The 13,643-nt window shown below is 49.3% G+C and overlaps 37 non-coding genes across 37 annotated transcripts; all 37 read left to right on the top strand.

Annotated features, from left to right (window-relative positions):
• The first annotated feature begins 153 nt into the window (after positions 1-153).
• On the top strand, positions 154-272 carry LOC145026667 (5S ribosomal RNA). Its single transcript, XR_013674627.1, has one exon. It is a non-coding gene; the product is annotated as a 5S ribosomal RNA (ribosomal RNA).
• A 219-nt stretch (positions 273-491) lies between these two features.
• On the top strand, positions 492-610 carry LOC145025472 (5S ribosomal RNA). The gene has a single exon (XR_013673485.1). It is a non-coding gene; the product is annotated as a 5S ribosomal RNA (ribosomal RNA).
• Positions 611-829: 219 nt separating this feature from the next.
• Positions 830-948, top strand: LOC145026655 (5S ribosomal RNA). The gene has a single exon (XR_013674616.1). It is a non-coding gene; the product is annotated as a 5S ribosomal RNA (ribosomal RNA).
• A 217-nt stretch (positions 949-1,165) lies between these two features.
• On the top strand, positions 1,166-1,284 carry LOC145025471 (5S ribosomal RNA). Its single transcript, XR_013673484.1, has one exon. It is a non-coding gene; the product is annotated as a 5S ribosomal RNA (ribosomal RNA).
• A 385-nt stretch (positions 1,285-1,669) lies between these two features.
• On the top strand, positions 1,670-1,788 carry LOC145026644 (5S ribosomal RNA). Its single transcript, XR_013674605.1, has one exon. It is a non-coding gene; the product is annotated as a 5S ribosomal RNA (ribosomal RNA).
• A 218-nt stretch (positions 1,789-2,006) lies between these two features.
• On the top strand, positions 2,007-2,125 carry LOC145026268 (5S ribosomal RNA). The gene has a single exon (XR_013674251.1). It is a non-coding gene; the product is annotated as a 5S ribosomal RNA (ribosomal RNA).
• A 219-nt stretch (positions 2,126-2,344) lies between these two features.
• Positions 2,345-2,463, top strand: LOC145026260 (5S ribosomal RNA). Its single transcript, XR_013674244.1, has one exon. It is a non-coding gene; the product is annotated as a 5S ribosomal RNA (ribosomal RNA).
• Positions 2,464-2,681: 218 nt separating this feature from the next.
• On the top strand, positions 2,682-2,800 carry LOC145023067 (5S ribosomal RNA). Its single transcript, XR_013671172.1, has one exon. It is a non-coding gene; the product is annotated as a 5S ribosomal RNA (ribosomal RNA).
• Positions 2,801-3,182: 382 nt separating this feature from the next.
• LOC145026632 (5S ribosomal RNA) lies at positions 3,183-3,301 on the top strand. Its single transcript, XR_013674594.1, has one exon. It is a non-coding gene; the product is annotated as a 5S ribosomal RNA (ribosomal RNA).
• Positions 3,302-3,520: 219 nt separating this feature from the next.
• Positions 3,521-3,639, top strand: LOC145026620 (5S ribosomal RNA). Its single transcript, XR_013674583.1, has one exon. It is a non-coding gene; the product is annotated as a 5S ribosomal RNA (ribosomal RNA).
• Positions 3,640-3,856: 217 nt separating this feature from the next.
• LOC145025470 (5S ribosomal RNA) lies at positions 3,857-3,975 on the top strand. Its single transcript, XR_013673483.1, has one exon. It is a non-coding gene; the product is annotated as a 5S ribosomal RNA (ribosomal RNA).
• A 219-nt stretch (positions 3,976-4,194) lies between these two features.
• Positions 4,195-4,313, top strand: LOC145026626 (5S ribosomal RNA). Its single transcript, XR_013674588.1, has one exon. It is a non-coding gene; the product is annotated as a 5S ribosomal RNA (ribosomal RNA).
• A 217-nt stretch (positions 4,314-4,530) lies between these two features.
• On the top strand, positions 4,531-4,649 carry LOC145026609 (5S ribosomal RNA). Its single transcript, XR_013674572.1, has one exon. It is a non-coding gene; the product is annotated as a 5S ribosomal RNA (ribosomal RNA).
• A 218-nt stretch (positions 4,650-4,867) lies between these two features.
• LOC145026259 (5S ribosomal RNA) lies at positions 4,868-4,986 on the top strand. The gene has a single exon (XR_013674243.1). It is a non-coding gene; the product is annotated as a 5S ribosomal RNA (ribosomal RNA).
• Positions 4,987-5,205: 219 nt separating this feature from the next.
• On the top strand, positions 5,206-5,324 carry LOC145023044 (5S ribosomal RNA). Its single transcript, XR_013671152.1, has one exon. It is a non-coding gene; the product is annotated as a 5S ribosomal RNA (ribosomal RNA).
• Positions 5,325-5,707: 383 nt separating this feature from the next.
• On the top strand, positions 5,708-5,826 carry LOC145026597 (5S ribosomal RNA). The gene has a single exon (XR_013674561.1). It is a non-coding gene; the product is annotated as a 5S ribosomal RNA (ribosomal RNA).
• Positions 5,827-6,045: 219 nt separating this feature from the next.
• On the top strand, positions 6,046-6,164 carry LOC145025753 (5S ribosomal RNA). The gene has a single exon (XR_013673753.1). It is a non-coding gene; the product is annotated as a 5S ribosomal RNA (ribosomal RNA).
• A 217-nt stretch (positions 6,165-6,381) lies between these two features.
• On the top strand, positions 6,382-6,500 carry LOC145025469 (5S ribosomal RNA). Its single transcript, XR_013673482.1, has one exon. It is a non-coding gene; the product is annotated as a 5S ribosomal RNA (ribosomal RNA).
• A 219-nt stretch (positions 6,501-6,719) lies between these two features.
• Positions 6,720-6,838, top strand: LOC145023033 (5S ribosomal RNA). Its single transcript, XR_013671141.1, has one exon. It is a non-coding gene; the product is annotated as a 5S ribosomal RNA (ribosomal RNA).
• Positions 6,839-7,221: 383 nt separating this feature from the next.
• Positions 7,222-7,340, top strand: LOC145026906 (5S ribosomal RNA). Its single transcript, XR_013674857.1, has one exon. It is a non-coding gene; the product is annotated as a 5S ribosomal RNA (ribosomal RNA).
• A 219-nt stretch (positions 7,341-7,559) lies between these two features.
• On the top strand, positions 7,560-7,678 carry LOC145025752 (5S ribosomal RNA). The gene has a single exon (XR_013673752.1). It is a non-coding gene; the product is annotated as a 5S ribosomal RNA (ribosomal RNA).
• Positions 7,679-7,895: 217 nt separating this feature from the next.
• Positions 7,896-8,014, top strand: LOC145025468 (5S ribosomal RNA). The gene has a single exon (XR_013673481.1). It is a non-coding gene; the product is annotated as a 5S ribosomal RNA (ribosomal RNA).
• Positions 8,015-8,233: 219 nt separating this feature from the next.
• Positions 8,234-8,352, top strand: LOC145025422 (5S ribosomal RNA). Its single transcript, XR_013673438.1, has one exon. It is a non-coding gene; the product is annotated as a 5S ribosomal RNA (ribosomal RNA).
• Positions 8,353-8,735: 383 nt separating this feature from the next.
• On the top strand, positions 8,736-8,854 carry LOC145026905 (5S ribosomal RNA). The gene has a single exon (XR_013674856.1). It is a non-coding gene; the product is annotated as a 5S ribosomal RNA (ribosomal RNA).
• A 218-nt stretch (positions 8,855-9,072) lies between these two features.
• Positions 9,073-9,191, top strand: LOC145025750 (5S ribosomal RNA). The gene has a single exon (XR_013673751.1). It is a non-coding gene; the product is annotated as a 5S ribosomal RNA (ribosomal RNA).
• A 217-nt stretch (positions 9,192-9,408) lies between these two features.
• Positions 9,409-9,527, top strand: LOC145025467 (5S ribosomal RNA). Its single transcript, XR_013673480.1, has one exon. It is a non-coding gene; the product is annotated as a 5S ribosomal RNA (ribosomal RNA).
• A 219-nt stretch (positions 9,528-9,746) lies between these two features.
• Positions 9,747-9,865, top strand: LOC145023022 (5S ribosomal RNA). The gene has a single exon (XR_013671132.1). It is a non-coding gene; the product is annotated as a 5S ribosomal RNA (ribosomal RNA).
• Positions 9,866-10,248: 383 nt separating this feature from the next.
• On the top strand, positions 10,249-10,367 carry LOC145026904 (5S ribosomal RNA). Its single transcript, XR_013674855.1, has one exon. It is a non-coding gene; the product is annotated as a 5S ribosomal RNA (ribosomal RNA).
• Positions 10,368-10,585: 218 nt separating this feature from the next.
• On the top strand, positions 10,586-10,704 carry LOC145026586 (5S ribosomal RNA). Its single transcript, XR_013674550.1, has one exon. It is a non-coding gene; the product is annotated as a 5S ribosomal RNA (ribosomal RNA).
• A 219-nt stretch (positions 10,705-10,923) lies between these two features.
• Positions 10,924-11,042, top strand: LOC145026258 (5S ribosomal RNA). The gene has a single exon (XR_013674242.1). It is a non-coding gene; the product is annotated as a 5S ribosomal RNA (ribosomal RNA).
• A 218-nt stretch (positions 11,043-11,260) lies between these two features.
• LOC145025624 (5S ribosomal RNA) lies at positions 11,261-11,379 on the top strand. Its single transcript, XR_013673632.1, has one exon. It is a non-coding gene; the product is annotated as a 5S ribosomal RNA (ribosomal RNA).
• A 217-nt stretch (positions 11,380-11,596) lies between these two features.
• On the top strand, positions 11,597-11,715 carry LOC145026573 (5S ribosomal RNA). The gene has a single exon (XR_013674538.1). It is a non-coding gene; the product is annotated as a 5S ribosomal RNA (ribosomal RNA).
• A 217-nt stretch (positions 11,716-11,932) lies between these two features.
• On the top strand, positions 11,933-12,051 carry LOC145025428 (5S ribosomal RNA). The gene has a single exon (XR_013673444.1). It is a non-coding gene; the product is annotated as a 5S ribosomal RNA (ribosomal RNA).
• A 383-nt stretch (positions 12,052-12,434) lies between these two features.
• On the top strand, positions 12,435-12,553 carry LOC145026561 (5S ribosomal RNA). The gene has a single exon (XR_013674527.1). It is a non-coding gene; the product is annotated as a 5S ribosomal RNA (ribosomal RNA).
• A 218-nt stretch (positions 12,554-12,771) lies between these two features.
• Positions 12,772-12,890, top strand: LOC145026516 (5S ribosomal RNA). The gene has a single exon (XR_013674486.1). It is a non-coding gene; the product is annotated as a 5S ribosomal RNA (ribosomal RNA).
• A 219-nt stretch (positions 12,891-13,109) lies between these two features.
• On the top strand, positions 13,110-13,228 carry LOC145026841 (5S ribosomal RNA). Its single transcript, XR_013674796.1, has one exon. It is a non-coding gene; the product is annotated as a 5S ribosomal RNA (ribosomal RNA).
• A 218-nt stretch (positions 13,229-13,446) lies between these two features.
• On the top strand, positions 13,447-13,565 carry LOC145026840 (5S ribosomal RNA). The gene has a single exon (XR_013674795.1). It is a non-coding gene; the product is annotated as a 5S ribosomal RNA (ribosomal RNA).
• The last annotated feature ends 78 nt before the right edge of the window (positions 13,566-13,643 follow it).

Below are 13,643 nucleotides of genomic sequence, written 5' to 3'. Positions count from 1 at the left end.
TCCATGCTCGGGCGGCCTCCGGTTCAATGTTGATTGTTTTCTTGTTTCCCGAACCGAGCCGATCCATCACGTGGGTCCCACGCCTCGCGTCCGAAAGCAAACGAGGTTCTGCGTCTTGTAAGAAATAAAAACAATAAGCATGGATAGTATTTCGGGTGCGATCATACCAGCACTAATGCACCGGATCCCATCAGAACTCCGCAGTTAAGCGTGCTTGGGCGAGAGTAGTACTAGGATGGGTGACCCCCTGGGAAGTCCTCGTGTTGCACCCCCTTTTTTCGTTGCCCGTCTGCGTTTTTTTATGTTTTAGGTGCGTTTTTTTTTTCTTTCTTGCTATATCCATGCTCGGGCGGCCTCCGGTTCAATGTTGATTGTTTTCTTGTTTCCCGAACCGAGCCGATCCATCACGTGGGTCCCACGCCTCGCGTCCGAAAGCAAACGAGGTTCTGCGTCTTGTAAGACATAAAAACAATAAGCATGGATAGTATTTCGGGTGCGATCATACCAGCACTAATGCACCGGATCCCATCAGAACTCCGCAGTCAAGCGTGCTTGGGCGAGAGTAGTACTAGGATGGGTGACCCCCTGGGAAGTCCTCGTGTTGCACCCCCTTTTTTCGTTGCCCGTCTGCGTTTTTTTATGTTTTAGGTGCGTTTTTTTTTTCTTTCTTGCTATATCCATGCTCGGGCGGCCTCCGGTTCAATGTTGATTGTTTTCTTGTTTCCCGAACCGAGCCGATCCATCACGTGGGTCCCACGCCTCGCGTCCGAAAGCAAACGAGGTTCTGCGTCTTGTAAGACATAAAAACAATAAGCATGGATAGTATTTCGGGTGCGATCATACCAGCACTAATGCACCGGATCCCATCAGAACTCCGCAGTTAAGCGTGCTTGGGCGAGAGTAGTACTAGGATGGGTGACCCCCTGGGAAGTCCTCGTGTTGCACCCCCTTTTTCGTTGCCCGTCTGCGTTTTTTTATGTTTTAGGTGCGTTTTTTTTTCTTTCTTGCTATATCCATGCTCGAGCGGCCTCCGGTTCAATGTTGATTGTTTTCTTGTTTCCCGAACCGAGCCGATCCATCACGTGGGTCCCACGCCTCGCGTCCGAAAGCAAACGAGGTTCTGCGTCTTGTAAGACATAAAAACAATAAGCATGGATAGTATTTCGGGTGCGATCATACCAGCACTAATGCACCGGATCCCATCAGAACTCCGCAGTCAAGCGTGCTTGGGCGAGAGTAGTACTAGGATGGGTGACCCCCTGGGAAGTCCTCGTGTTGCACCCCCTTTTTTCGTTGCCCGTCTGCGTTTTTTTATGTTTTAGGTGCGTTTTTTTTTTCTTTCTTGCTATATCCATGCTCAGGCGGCCTCCGGTTCAATGTTGATTGTTTTCTTGTTTCCCGAACCGAGCCGATCCATCACGTGGGTCCCACGCCTCGCGTCCGAAAGCAAACGAGGTTCTTGCCCGTCTGCGTTTTTTTATGTTTTAGGTGCGTTTTTTTTTTCTTTCTTGCTATATCCATGCTCGGGCGGCCTCCGGTTCAATGTTGATTGTTTTCTTGTTTCCCGAACCGAGCCGATCCATCACATGGGTCCCACGCCTCGCGTCCGAAAGCAAACGAGGTTCTGCGTCTTGTAAGAAATAAAAACAATAAGCATGGATAGTATTTCGGGTGCGATCATACCAGCACTAATGCACCGGATCCCATCAGAACTCCGCAGTTAAGCGTGCTTGGGCGAGAGTAGTACTAGGATGGGTGACCCCCTGGGAAGTCCTCGTGTTGCACCCCCTTTTTCGTTGCCCGTCTGCGTTTTTTTTTATGTTTTAGGTGTGTTTTTTTTCTTTCTTGCTATATCCATGCTCGGGCGGCCTCCGGTTCAATGTTGATTGTTTTCTTGTTTCCCGAACCGAGTCGATCCATCACGTGGGTCCCACGCCTCGCGTCCGAAAGCAAAGGAGGTTCTGCGTCTTGTAAGACATAAAAACAATAAGCATGGATAGTATTTCGGGTGCGATCATACCAGCACTAATGCACCGGATCCCATCAGAACTCTGCAGTCAAGCGTGCTTGGGCGAGAGTAGTACTAGGATGGGTGACCCCCTGGGAAGTCCTCGTGTTGCACCCCCTTTTTTCGTTGCCCGTCTGCGTTTTTTTTTATGTTTTAGGTGTGTTTTTTTTCTTTCTTGCTATATCCATGCTCGGGCGGCCTCCGGTTCAATGTTGATTGTTTTCTTGTTTCCCGAACCGAGCCGATCCATCACGTGGGTCCCACGCCTCGCGTCCGAAAGCAAACGAGGTTCTGCGTCTTGTAAGAAATAAAAACAATAAGCATGGATAGTATTTCGGGTGCGATCATACCAGCACTAATGCACCGGATCCCATCAGAACTCCGCAGTTTAGCGTGCTTGGGCGAGAGTAGTACTAGGATGGGTGACCCCCTGGGAAGTCCTCGTGTTGCACCCCCTTTTTTCGTTGCCCGTCTGCGTTTTTTTATGTTTTAGGTGCGTTTTTTTTTCTTTCTTGCTATATCCATGCTCGGGCGGCCTCCGGTTCAATGTTGATTGTTTTCTTGTTTCCCGAACCGAGCCGATCCATCACGTGGGTCCCACGCCTCGCGTCCGAAAGCAAACGAGGTTCTGCGTCTTGTAAGACATAAAAACAATAAGCATGGATAGTATTTCGGGTGCGATCATACCAGCACTAATGCACCGGATCCCATCAGAACTCCGCAGTTAAGCGTGCTTGGGCGAGAATAGTACTAGGATGGGTGACCCCCTGGGAAGTCCTCGTGTTGCACCCCCTTTTTCGTTGCCCGTCTGCGTTTTTTTTATGTTTTAGGTGTGTTTTTTTTCTTTCTTGCTATATCCATGCTCGGGCGGCCTCCGGTTCAATGTTGATTGTTTTCTTGTTTCCCGAACCGAGCCGATCCATCACGTGGGTCCCACGCCTCGCGTCCGAAAGCAAACGAGGTTCTTGCCCGTCTGCGTTTTTTTATGTTTTAGGTGCGTTTTTTTTTCTTTCTTGCTATATCCATGCTCGGGCGGCCTCCGGTTCAATGTTGATTGTTTTCTTGTTTCCCGAACCGAGCCGATCCATCACGTGGGTCCCACGCCTCGCGTCCGAAAGCAAACGAGGTTCTGCGTCTTGTAAGAAATAAAAACAATAAGCATGGATAGTATTTCGGGTGCGATCATACCAGCACTAATGCACCGGATCCCATCAGAACTCCGCAGTTAAGCGTGCTTGGGCGAGAGTAGTACTAGGATGGGTGACCCCCTGGGAAGTCCTCGTGTTGCACCCCCTTTTTTCGTTGCCCGTCTGCGTTTTTTTATGTTTTAGGTGCGTTTTTTTTTTCTTTCTTGCTATATCCATGCTCGGGCGGCCTCCGGTTCAATGTTGATTGTTTTCTTGTTTCCCGAACCGAGCCGATCCATCACGTGGGTCCCACGCCTCGCGTCCGAAAGCAAACGAGGTTCTGCGTCTTGTAAGACATAAAAACAATAAGCATGGATAGTATTTCGGGTGCGATCATACCAGCACTAATGCACCGGATCCCATCAGAACTCCGCAGTTAAGCGTGCTTGGGCGAGAGTAGTACTAGGATGGGTGACCCCCTGGGAAGTCCTCGTGTTGCACCCCCTTTTTCGTTGCCCGTCTGCGTTTTTTTATGTTTTAGGTGCGTTTTTTTTTCTTTCTTGCTATATCCATGCTCGGGCGGCCTCCGGTTCAATGTTGATTGTTTTCTTGTTTCCCGAACCGAGCCGATCCATCACGTGGGTCCCACGCCTCGCGTCCGAAAGCAAACGAGGTTCTGCGTCTTGTAAGACATAAAAACAATAAGCATGGATAGTATTTCGGGTGCGATCATACCAGCACTAATGCACCGGATCCCATCAGAACTCCGCAGTCAAGCGTGCTTGGGCGAGAGTAGTACTAGGATGGGTGACCCCCTGGGAAGTCCTCGTGTTGCACCCCCTTTTTTCGTTGCCCGTCTGCGTTTTTTTATGTTTTAGGTGCGTTTTTTTTTTCTTTCTTGCTATATCCATGCTTAGGCGGCCTCCGGTTCAATGTTGATTGTTTTCTTGTTTCCCGAACCGAGCCGATCCATCACGTGGGTCCCACGCCTCGCGTCCGAAAGCAAACGAGGTTCTGCGTCTTGTAAGACATAAAAACAATAAGCATGGATAGTATTTCGGGTGCGATCATACCAGCACTAATGCACCGGATCCCATCAGAACTCCGCAGTTAAGCGTGCTTGGGCGAGAATAGTACTAGGATGGGTGACCCCCTGGGAAGTCCTCATGTTGCACCCCCTTTTTCGTTGCCCGTCTGCGTTTTTTTTATGTTTTAGGTGTGTTTTTTTTCTTTCTTGCTATATCCATGCTCGGGCGGCCTCCGGTTCAATGTTGATTGTTTTCTTGTTTCCCGAACCGAGCCGATCCATCACATGGGTCCCACGCCTCGCGTCCGAAAGCAAACGAGGTTCTGCGTCTTGTAAGAAATAAAAACAATAAGCATGGATAGTATTTCGGGTGCGATCATACCAGCACTAATGCACCGGATCCCATCAGAACTCCGCAGTTAAGCGTGCTTGGGCGAGAGTAGTACTAGGATGGGTGACCCCCTGGGAAGTCCTCGTGTTGCACCCCCTTTTTCGTTGCCCGTCTGCGTTTTTTTTTATGTTTTAGGTGTGTTTTTTTTCTTTCTTGCTATATCCATGCTCGGGCGGCCTCCGGTTCAATGTTGATTGTTTTCTTGTTTCCCGAACCGAGTCGATCCATCACGTGGGTCCCACGCCTCGCGTCCGAAAGCAAAGGAGGTTCTGCGTCTTGTAAGAAATAAAAACAATAAGCATGGATAGTATTTCGGGTGCGATCATACCAGCACTAATGCACCGGATCCCATCAGAACTCCGCAGTTTAGCGTGCTTGGGCGAGAGTAGTACTAGGATGGGTGACCCCCTGGGAAGTCCTCGTGTTGCACCCCCTTTTTTCGTTGCCCGTCTGCGTTTTTTTATGTTTTAGGTGCGTTTTTTTTTTCTTTCTTGCTATATCCATGCTCGGGCGGCCTCCGGTTCAATGTTGATTGTTTTCTTGTTTCCCGAACCGAGCCGATCCATCACGTGGGTCCCACGCCTCGCGTCCGAAAGCAAACGAGGTTCTGCGTCTTGTAAGACATAAAAACAATAAGCATGGATAGTATTTCGGGTGCGATCATACCAGCACTAATGCACCGGATCCCATCAGAACTCCGCAGTTAAGCGTGCTTGGGCGAGAATAGTACTAGGATGGGTGACCCCCTGGGAAGTCCTCGTGTTGCACCCCCTTTTTCGTTGCCCGTCTGCGTTTTTTTTATGTTTTAGGTGTGTTTTTTTTTCTTTCTTGCTATATCCATGCTCGGGCGGCCTCCGGTTCAATGTTGATTGTTTTCTTGTTTCCCGAACCGAGCCGATCCATCACGTGGGTCCCACGCCTCGCGTCCGAAAGCAAACGAGGTTCTTGCCCGTCTGCGTTTTTTTATGTTTTAGGTGCGTTTTTTTTTCTTTCTTGCTATATCCATGCTCGGGCGGCCTCCGGTTCAATGTTGATTGTTTTCTTGTTTCCCGAACCGAGCCGATCCATCACGTGGGTCCCACGCCTCGCGTCCGAAAGCAAACGAGGTTCTGCGTCTTGTAAGAAATAAAAACAATAAGCATGGATAGTATTTCGGGTGCGATCATACCAGCACTAATGCACCGGATCCCATCAGAACTCCGCAGTTAAGCGTGCTTGGGCGAGAGTAGTACTAGGATGGGTGACCCCCTGGGAAGTCCTCGTGTTGCACCCCCTTTTTTCGTTGCCCGTCTGCGTTTTTTTATGTTTTAGGTGCGTTTTTTTTTTCTTTCTTGCTATATCCATGCTCGGGCGGCCTCCGGTTCAATGTTGATTGTTTTCTTGTTTCCCGAACCGAGCCGATCCATCACGTGGGTCCCACGCCTCGCGTCCGAAAGCAAACGAGGTTCTGCGTCTTGTAAGACATAAAAACAATAAGCATGGATAGTATTTCGGGTGCGATAATACCAGCACTAATGCACCGGATCCCATTAGAACTCCGCAGTTAAGCGTGCTTGGGCGAGAGTAGTACTAGGATGGGTGACCCCCTGGGAAGTCCTCGTGTTGCACCCCCTTTTTCGTTGCCCGTCTGCGTTTTTTTATGTTTTAGGTGCGTTTTTTTTTCTTTCTTGCTATATCCATGCTCGGGCGGCCTCCGGTTCAATTTTGATTGTTTTCTTGTTTCCCGAACCGAGCCGATCCATCACGTGGGTCCCACGCCTCGCGTCCGAAAGCAAACGAGGTTCTGCGTCTTGTAAGACATAAAAACAATAAGCATGGATAGTATTTCGGGTGCGATCATACCAGCACTAATGCACCGGATCCCATCAGAACTCCGCAGTCAAGCGTGCTTGGGCGAGAGTAGTACTAGGATGGGTGACCCCCTGGGAAGTCCTCGTGTTGCACCCCCTTTTTTCGTTGCCCGTCTGCGTTTTTTTATGTTTTAGGTGCGTTTTTTTTTTCTTTCTTGCTATATCCATGCTTAGGCGGCCTCCGGTTCAATGTTGATTGTTTTCTTGTTTCCCGAACCGAGCCGATCCATCACGTGGGTCCCACGCCTCGCGTCCGAAAGCAAACGAGGTTCTGCGTCTTGTAAGACATAAAAACAATAAGCATGGATAGTATTTCGGGTGCGATCATACCAGCACTAATGCACCGGATCCCATCAGAACTCCGCAGTTAAGCGTGCTTGGGCGAGAATAGTACTAGGATGGGTGACCCCCTGGGAAGTCCTCGTGTTGCACCCCCTTTTTCGTTGCCCGTCTGCGTTTTTTTTATGTTTTAGGTGTGTTTTTTTTCTTTCTTGCTATATCCATGCTCGGGCGGCCTCCGGTTCAATGTTGATTGTTTTCTTGTTTCCCGAACCGAGCCGATCCATCACGTGGGTCCCACGCCTCGCGTCCGAAAGCAAACGAGGTTCTTGCCCGTCTGCGTTTTTTTATGTTTTAGGTGCGTTTTTTTTTTCTTTCTTGCTATATCCATGCACGGGCGGCCTCCGGTTCAATGTTGATTGTTTTCTTGTTTCCCGAACCGAGCCGATCCATCACATGGGTCCCACGCCTCGCGTCCGAAAGCAAACGAGGTTCTGCGTCTTGTAAGAAATAAAAACAATAAGCATGGATAGTATTTCGGGTGCGATCATACCAGCACTAATGCACCGAATCCCATCAGAACTCCGCAGTTAAGCATGCTTGGGCGAGAGTAGTACTAGGATGGGTGACCCCCTGGGAAGTCCTCGTGTTGCACCCCCTTTTTCGTTGCCCGTCTGCGTTTTTTTTTATGTTTTAGGTGTGTTTTTTTTTCTTTCTTGCTATATCCATGCTCGGGCGGCCTCCGGTTCAATGTTGATTGTTTTCTTGTTTCCCGAACCGAGTCGATCCATCACGTGGGTCCCACGCCTCGCGTCCGAAAGCAAACGAGGTTCTGCGTCTTGTAAGACATAAAAACAATAAGCATGGATAGTATTTCGGGTGCGATAATACCAGCACTAATGCACCGGATCCCATTAGAACTCCGCAGTTAAGCGTGCTTGGGCGAGAGTAGTACTAGGATGGGTGACCCCCTGGGAAGTCCTCGTGTTGCACCCCCTTTTTCGTTGCCCGTCTGCGTTTTTTTATGTTTTAGGTGCGTTTTTTTTTCTTTCTTGCTATATCCATGCTCGGGCGGCCTCCGGTTCAATGTTGATTGTTTTCTTGTTTCCCGAACCGAGCCGATCCATCACGTGGGTCCCACGCCTCGCGTCCGAAAGCAAACGAGGTTCTGCGTCTTGTAAGACATAAAAACAATAAGCATGGATATTATTTCGGGTGCGATCATACCAGCACTAATGCACCGGATCCCATCAGAACTCCGCAGTCAAGCGTGCTTGGGCGAGAGTAGTACTAGGATGGGTGACCCCCTGGGAAGTCCTCGTGTTGCACCCCCTTTTTTCGTTGCCCGTCTGCGTTTTTTTATGTTTTAGGTGCGTTTTTTTTTTCTTTCTTGCTATATCCATGCTTAGGCGGCCTCCGGTTCAATGTTGATTGTTTTCTTGTTTCCCGAACCGAGCCGATCCATCACGTGGGTCCCACGCCTCGCGTCCGAAAGCAAACGAGGTTCTGCGTCTTGTAAGACATAAAAACAATAAGCATGGATAGTATTTCGGGTGCGATCATACCAGCACTAATGCACCGGATCCCATCAGAACTCCGCAGTTAAGCGTGCTTGGGCGAGAATAGTACTAGGATGGGTGACCCCTTGGGAAGTCCTCGTGTTGCACCCCCTTTTTCGTTGCCCGTCTGCGTTTTTTTTATGTTTTAGGTGTGTTTTTTTTCTTTCTTGCTATATCCATGCTCGGGCGGCCTCCGGTTCAATGTTGATTGTTTTCTTGTTTCCCGAACCGAGCCGATCCATCACGTGGGTCCCACGCCTCGCGTCCGAAAGCAAACGAGGTTCTTGCCCGTCTGCGTTTTTTTATGTTTTAGGTGCGTTTTTTTTTTCTTTCTTGCTATATCCATGCACGGGCGGCCTCCGGTTCAATGTTGATTGTTTTCTTGTTTCCCGAACCGAGCCGATCCATCACATGGGTCCCACGCCTCGCGTCCGAAAGCAAACGAGGTTCTGCGTCTTGTAAGAAATAAAAACAATAAGCATGGATAGTATTTCGGGTGCGATCATACCAGCACTAATGCACCGAATCCCATCAGAACTCCGCAGTTAAGCATGCTTGGGCGAGAGTAGTACTAGGATGGGTGACCCCCTGGGAAGTCCTCGTGTTGCACCCCCTTTTTCGTTGCCCGTCTGCGTTTTTTTTTATGTTTTAGGTGTGTTTTTTTTCTTTCTTGCTATATCCATGCTCGGGCGGCCTCCGGTTCAATGTTGATTGTTTTCTTGTTTCCCGAACCGAGTCGATCCATCACGTGGGTCCCACGCCTCGCGTCCGAAAGCAAACGAGGTTCTGCGTCTTGTAAGACATAAAAACAATAAGCATGGATAGTATTTCGGGTGCGATAATACCAGCACTAATGCACCGGATCCCATTAGAACTCCGCAGTTAAGCGTGCTTGGGCGAGAGTAGTACTAGGATGGGTGACCCCCTGGGAAGTCCTCGTGTTGCACCCCCTTTTTCGTTGCCCGTCTGCGTTTTTTTATGTTTTAGGTGCGTTTTTTTTTCTTTCTTGCTATATCCATGCTCGGGCGGCCTCCGGTTCAATGTTGATTGTTTTCTTGTTTCCCGAACCGAGCCGATCCATCACGTGGGTCCCACGCCTCGCGTCCGAAAGCAAACGAGGTTCTGCGTCTTGTAAGACATAAAAACAATAAGCATGGATAGTATTTCGGGTGCGATCATACCAGCACTAATGCACCGGATCCCATCAGAACTCCGCAGTCAAGCGTGCTTGGGCGAGAGTAGTACTAGGATGGGTGACCCCCTGGGAAGTCCTCGTGTTGCACCCCCTTTTTTCGTTGCCCGTCTGCGTTTTTTTATGTTTTAGGTGCGTTTTTTTTTTCTTTCTTGCTATATCCATGCTTAGGCGGCCTCCGGTTCAATGTTGATTGTTTTCTTGTTTCCCGAACCGAGCCGATCCATCACGTGGGTCCCACGCCTCGCGTCCGAAAGCAAACGAGGTTCTGCGTCTTGTAAGACATAAAAACAATAAGCATGGATAGTATTTCGGGTGCGATCATACCAGCACTAATGCACCGGATCCCATCAGAACTCCGCAGTTAAGCGTGCTTGGGCGAGAATAGTACTAGGATGGGTGACCCCCTGGGAAGTCCTCGTGTTGCACCCCCTTTTTCGTTGCCCGTCTGCGTTTTTTTTATGTTTTAGGTGTGTTTTTTTTCTTTCTTGCTATATCCATGCTCGGGCGGCCTCCGGTTCAATGTTGATTGTTTTCTTGTTTCCCGAACCGAGCCGATCCATCACGTGGGTCCCACGCCTCGCGTCCGAAAGCAAACGAGGTTCTTGCCCGTCTGCGTTTTTTTATGTTTTAGGTGCGTTTTTTTTTTCTTTCTTGCTATATCCATGCACGGGCGGCCTCCGGTTCAATGTTGATTGTTTTCTTGTTTCCCGAACCGAGCCGATCCATCACATGGGTCCCACGCCTCGCGTCCGAAAGCAAACGAGGTTCTGCGTCTTGTAAGAAATAAAAACAATAAGCATGGATAGTATTTCGGGTGCGATCATACCAGCACTAATGCACCGAATCCCATCAGAACTCCGCAGTTAAGCATGCTTGGGCGAGAGTAGTACTAGGATGGGTGACCCCCTGGGAAGTCCTCGTGTTGCACCCCCTTTTTCGTTGCCCGTCTGCGTTTTTTTTTATGTTTTAGGTGTGTTTTTTTTCTTTCTTGCTATATCCATGCTCGGGCGGCCTCCGGTTCAATGTTGATTGTTTTCTTGTTTCCCGAACCGAGTCGATCCATCACGTGGGTCCCACGCCTCGCGTCCGAAAGCAAAGGAGGTTCTGCGTCTTGTAAGACATAAAAACAATAAGCATGGATAGTATTTCGGGTGCGATCATACCAGCACTAATGCACCGGATCCCATCAGAACTCCGCAGTTAAGCGTGCTTGGGCGAGAGTAGTACTAGGATGGGTGACCCCCTGGGAAGTCCTCGTGTTGCACCCCCTTTTTTCGTTGCCCGTCTGCGTTTTTTTATGTTTTAGGTGCGTTTTTTTTTTCTTTCTTGCTATATCCATGCTCGGGCGGCCTCCGGTTCAATGTTGATTGTTTTCTTGTTTCCCGAACCGAGCCGATCCATCACGTGGGTCCCACGCCTCGCGTCCGAAAGCAAACGAGGTTCTGCGTCTTGTAAGAAATAAAAACAATAAGCATGGATAGTATTTCGGGTGCGATCATACCAGCACTAATGCACCGGATCCCATCAGAACTCCGCAGTTTAGCGTGCTTGGGCGAGAGTAGTACTAGGATGGGTGACCCCCTGGGAAGTCCTCGTGTTGCACCCCCTTTTTTCGTTGCCCGTCTGCGTTTTTTTATGTTTTAGGTGCGTTTTTTTTTCTTTCTTGCTATATCCATGCTCGGGCGGCCTCCGGTTCAATGTTGATTGTTTTCTTGTTTCCCGAACCGAGCCGATCCATCACGTGGGTCCCACGCCTCGCGTCCGAAAGCAAACGAGGTTCTGCGTCTTGTAAGAAATAAAAACAATAAGCATGGATAGTATTTCGGGTGCGATCATACCAGCACTAATGCACCGGATCCCATCAGAACTCCGCCGTTAAGCGTGCTTGGGCGAGAGTAGTACTAGGATGGGTGACCCCCTGGGAAGTCCTCGTGTTGCACCCCCTTTTTCGTTGCCCGTCTGCGTTTTTTTTATGTTTTAGGTGTGTTTTTTTTCTTTCTTGCTATATCCATGCTCGGGCGGCCTCCGGTTCAATGTTGATTGTTTTCTTGTTTCCCGAACCGAGCCGATCGATCACGTGGGTCCCACGCCTCGCGTCCGAAAGCAAAGGAGGTTCTGCGTCTTGTAAGACATAAAAACAATAAGCATGGATAGTATTTCGGGTGCGATCATACCAGCACTAATGCACCGGATCCCATCAGAACTCCGCAGTTAAGCGTGCTTGGGCGAGAGTAGTACTAGGATGGGTGACCCCCTGGGAAGTCCTCGTGTTGCACCCCCTTTTTCGTTGCCCGTCTGCGTTTTTTTTATGTTTTAGGTGTGTTTTTTTTCTTTCTTGCTATATCCATGCTCGGGCGGCCTCCGGTTCAATGTTGATTGTTTTCTTGTTTCCCGAACCGAGCCGATCCATCACGTGGGTCCCACGCCTCGCGTCCGAAAGCAAACGAGGTTCTGCGTCTTATAAGACATAAAAACAATAAGCATGGATAGTATTTCGTGTGCGATCATACCAGCACTAATGCACCGGATCCCATCAGAACTCCGCAGTTAAGCGTGCTTGGGCGAGAGTAGTACTAGGATGGGTGACCCCCTGGGAAGTCCTCGTGTTGCACCCCCTTTTTCGTTGCCCGTCTGCGTTTTTTTTATGTTTTAGGTGTGTTTTTTTTCTTTCTTGCTATATCCATGCTCGGGCGGCCTCCGGTTCAATGTTGATTGTTTTCTTGTTTCCCGAACCGAGCCGATCCATCACGTGGGTCCCACGCCTCGCGTCCGAAAGCAAACGAGGTTCTTGCCCGTCTGCGTTTTTTTATGTTTTAGGTGCGTTTTTTTTTTCTTTCTTTCTATATCCATGCTCGGGCGGCCTCCGGTTCAATGTTGATTGTTTTCTTGTTTCCCGAACCGAGCCGATCCATCACGTGGGTCCCACGCCTCGCGTCCGAAAGCAAACGAGGTTCTGCGTCTTGTAAGAAATAAAAACAATAAGCATGGATAGTATTTCGGGTGCGATCATACCAGCACTAATGCACCGGATCCCATCAGAACTCCGCAGTTAAGCGTGCTTGGGCGAGAGTAGTACTAGGATGGGTGACCCCCTGGGAAGTCCTCGTGTTGCACCCCCTTTTTCGTTGCCCGTCTGCGTTTTTTTTATGTTTTAGGTGTGTTTTTTTTTCTTTCTTGCTATATCCATGCTCGGGCGGCCTCCGGTTCAATGTTGATTGTTTTCTTGTTTCCCGAACCGAGCCGATCCATCACGTGGGTCCCACGCCTCGCGTCCGAAAGCAAAGGAGGTTCTGCGTCTTGTAAGACATAAAAACAATAAGCATGGATAGTATTTCGGGTGCGATCATACCAGCACTAATGCACCGGATCCCATCAGAACTCCGCAGTTAAGCGTGCTTGGGCGAGAGTAGTACTAGGATTGGTGACCCCCTGGGAAGTCCTCGTGTTGCACCCCTTTTTTTCGTTGCCCGTCTGCGTTTTTTTATGTTTTAGGTGCGTTTTTTTTTTCTTTCTTGCTATATCCATGCTCGGGCGGCCTCCGGTTCAATGTTGATTGTTTTCTTGTTTCCCGAACCGAGCCGATCCATCACGTGGGTCCCACGCCTCGCGTCCGAAAGCAAACGAGGTGCTGCGTCTTGTAAGAAATAAAAACAATAAGCATGGATAGTATTTCGGGTGCGATCATACCAGCACTAGTGCACCGGATCCCATCAGAACTCCGCAGTTAAGCGTGCTTGGGCGAGAGTAGTACTAGGATGGGTGACCCCCTGGGAAGTCCTCGTGTTTCACCCTCTTTTTCGTTGCCCGTCTGCGTTTTTTTATGTTTTAGGTGCGTTTTTTTTTTCTTTCTTGCTATATCCATGCTCGGGCGGCCTCCGGTTCAATGTTGATTGTTTTCTTGTTTCCCGAACCGAGCCGATCCATCACGTGGGTCCCACGCCTCGCGTCCGAAAGCAAAGGAGGTTCTGCGTCTTGTAAGACATAAAAACAATAAGCATGGATAGTATTTCGGGTGCGATCATACCAGCACTAGTGCACCGGATCCCATCAGAACTCCGCAGTTAAGCGTGCTTGGGCGAGAGTAGTACTAGGATGGGTGACCCCCTGGGAAGTCCTCGTGTTTCACCCTCTTTTTCGTTGCCCGTCTGCGTTTTTTTATGTTTTAGGTGCGTTTTTTTTTTCTTTCTTGCTATATCCATGCTCGGGC

The sequence above is a fragment of the Lactuca saligna genome, chromosome 1 (assembly GCF_052625555.1).
Source record: "Lactuca saligna cultivar CGN05327 chromosome 1, ASM5262555v1, whole genome shotgun sequence".
Lineage (NCBI taxonomy): Eukaryota > Viridiplantae > Streptophyta > Magnoliopsida > Asterales > Asteraceae > Lactuca > Lactuca saligna.
Note: the sequence above shows the minus strand (reverse complement) of the source record. Positions and strands in the feature narration are given on the sequence as shown.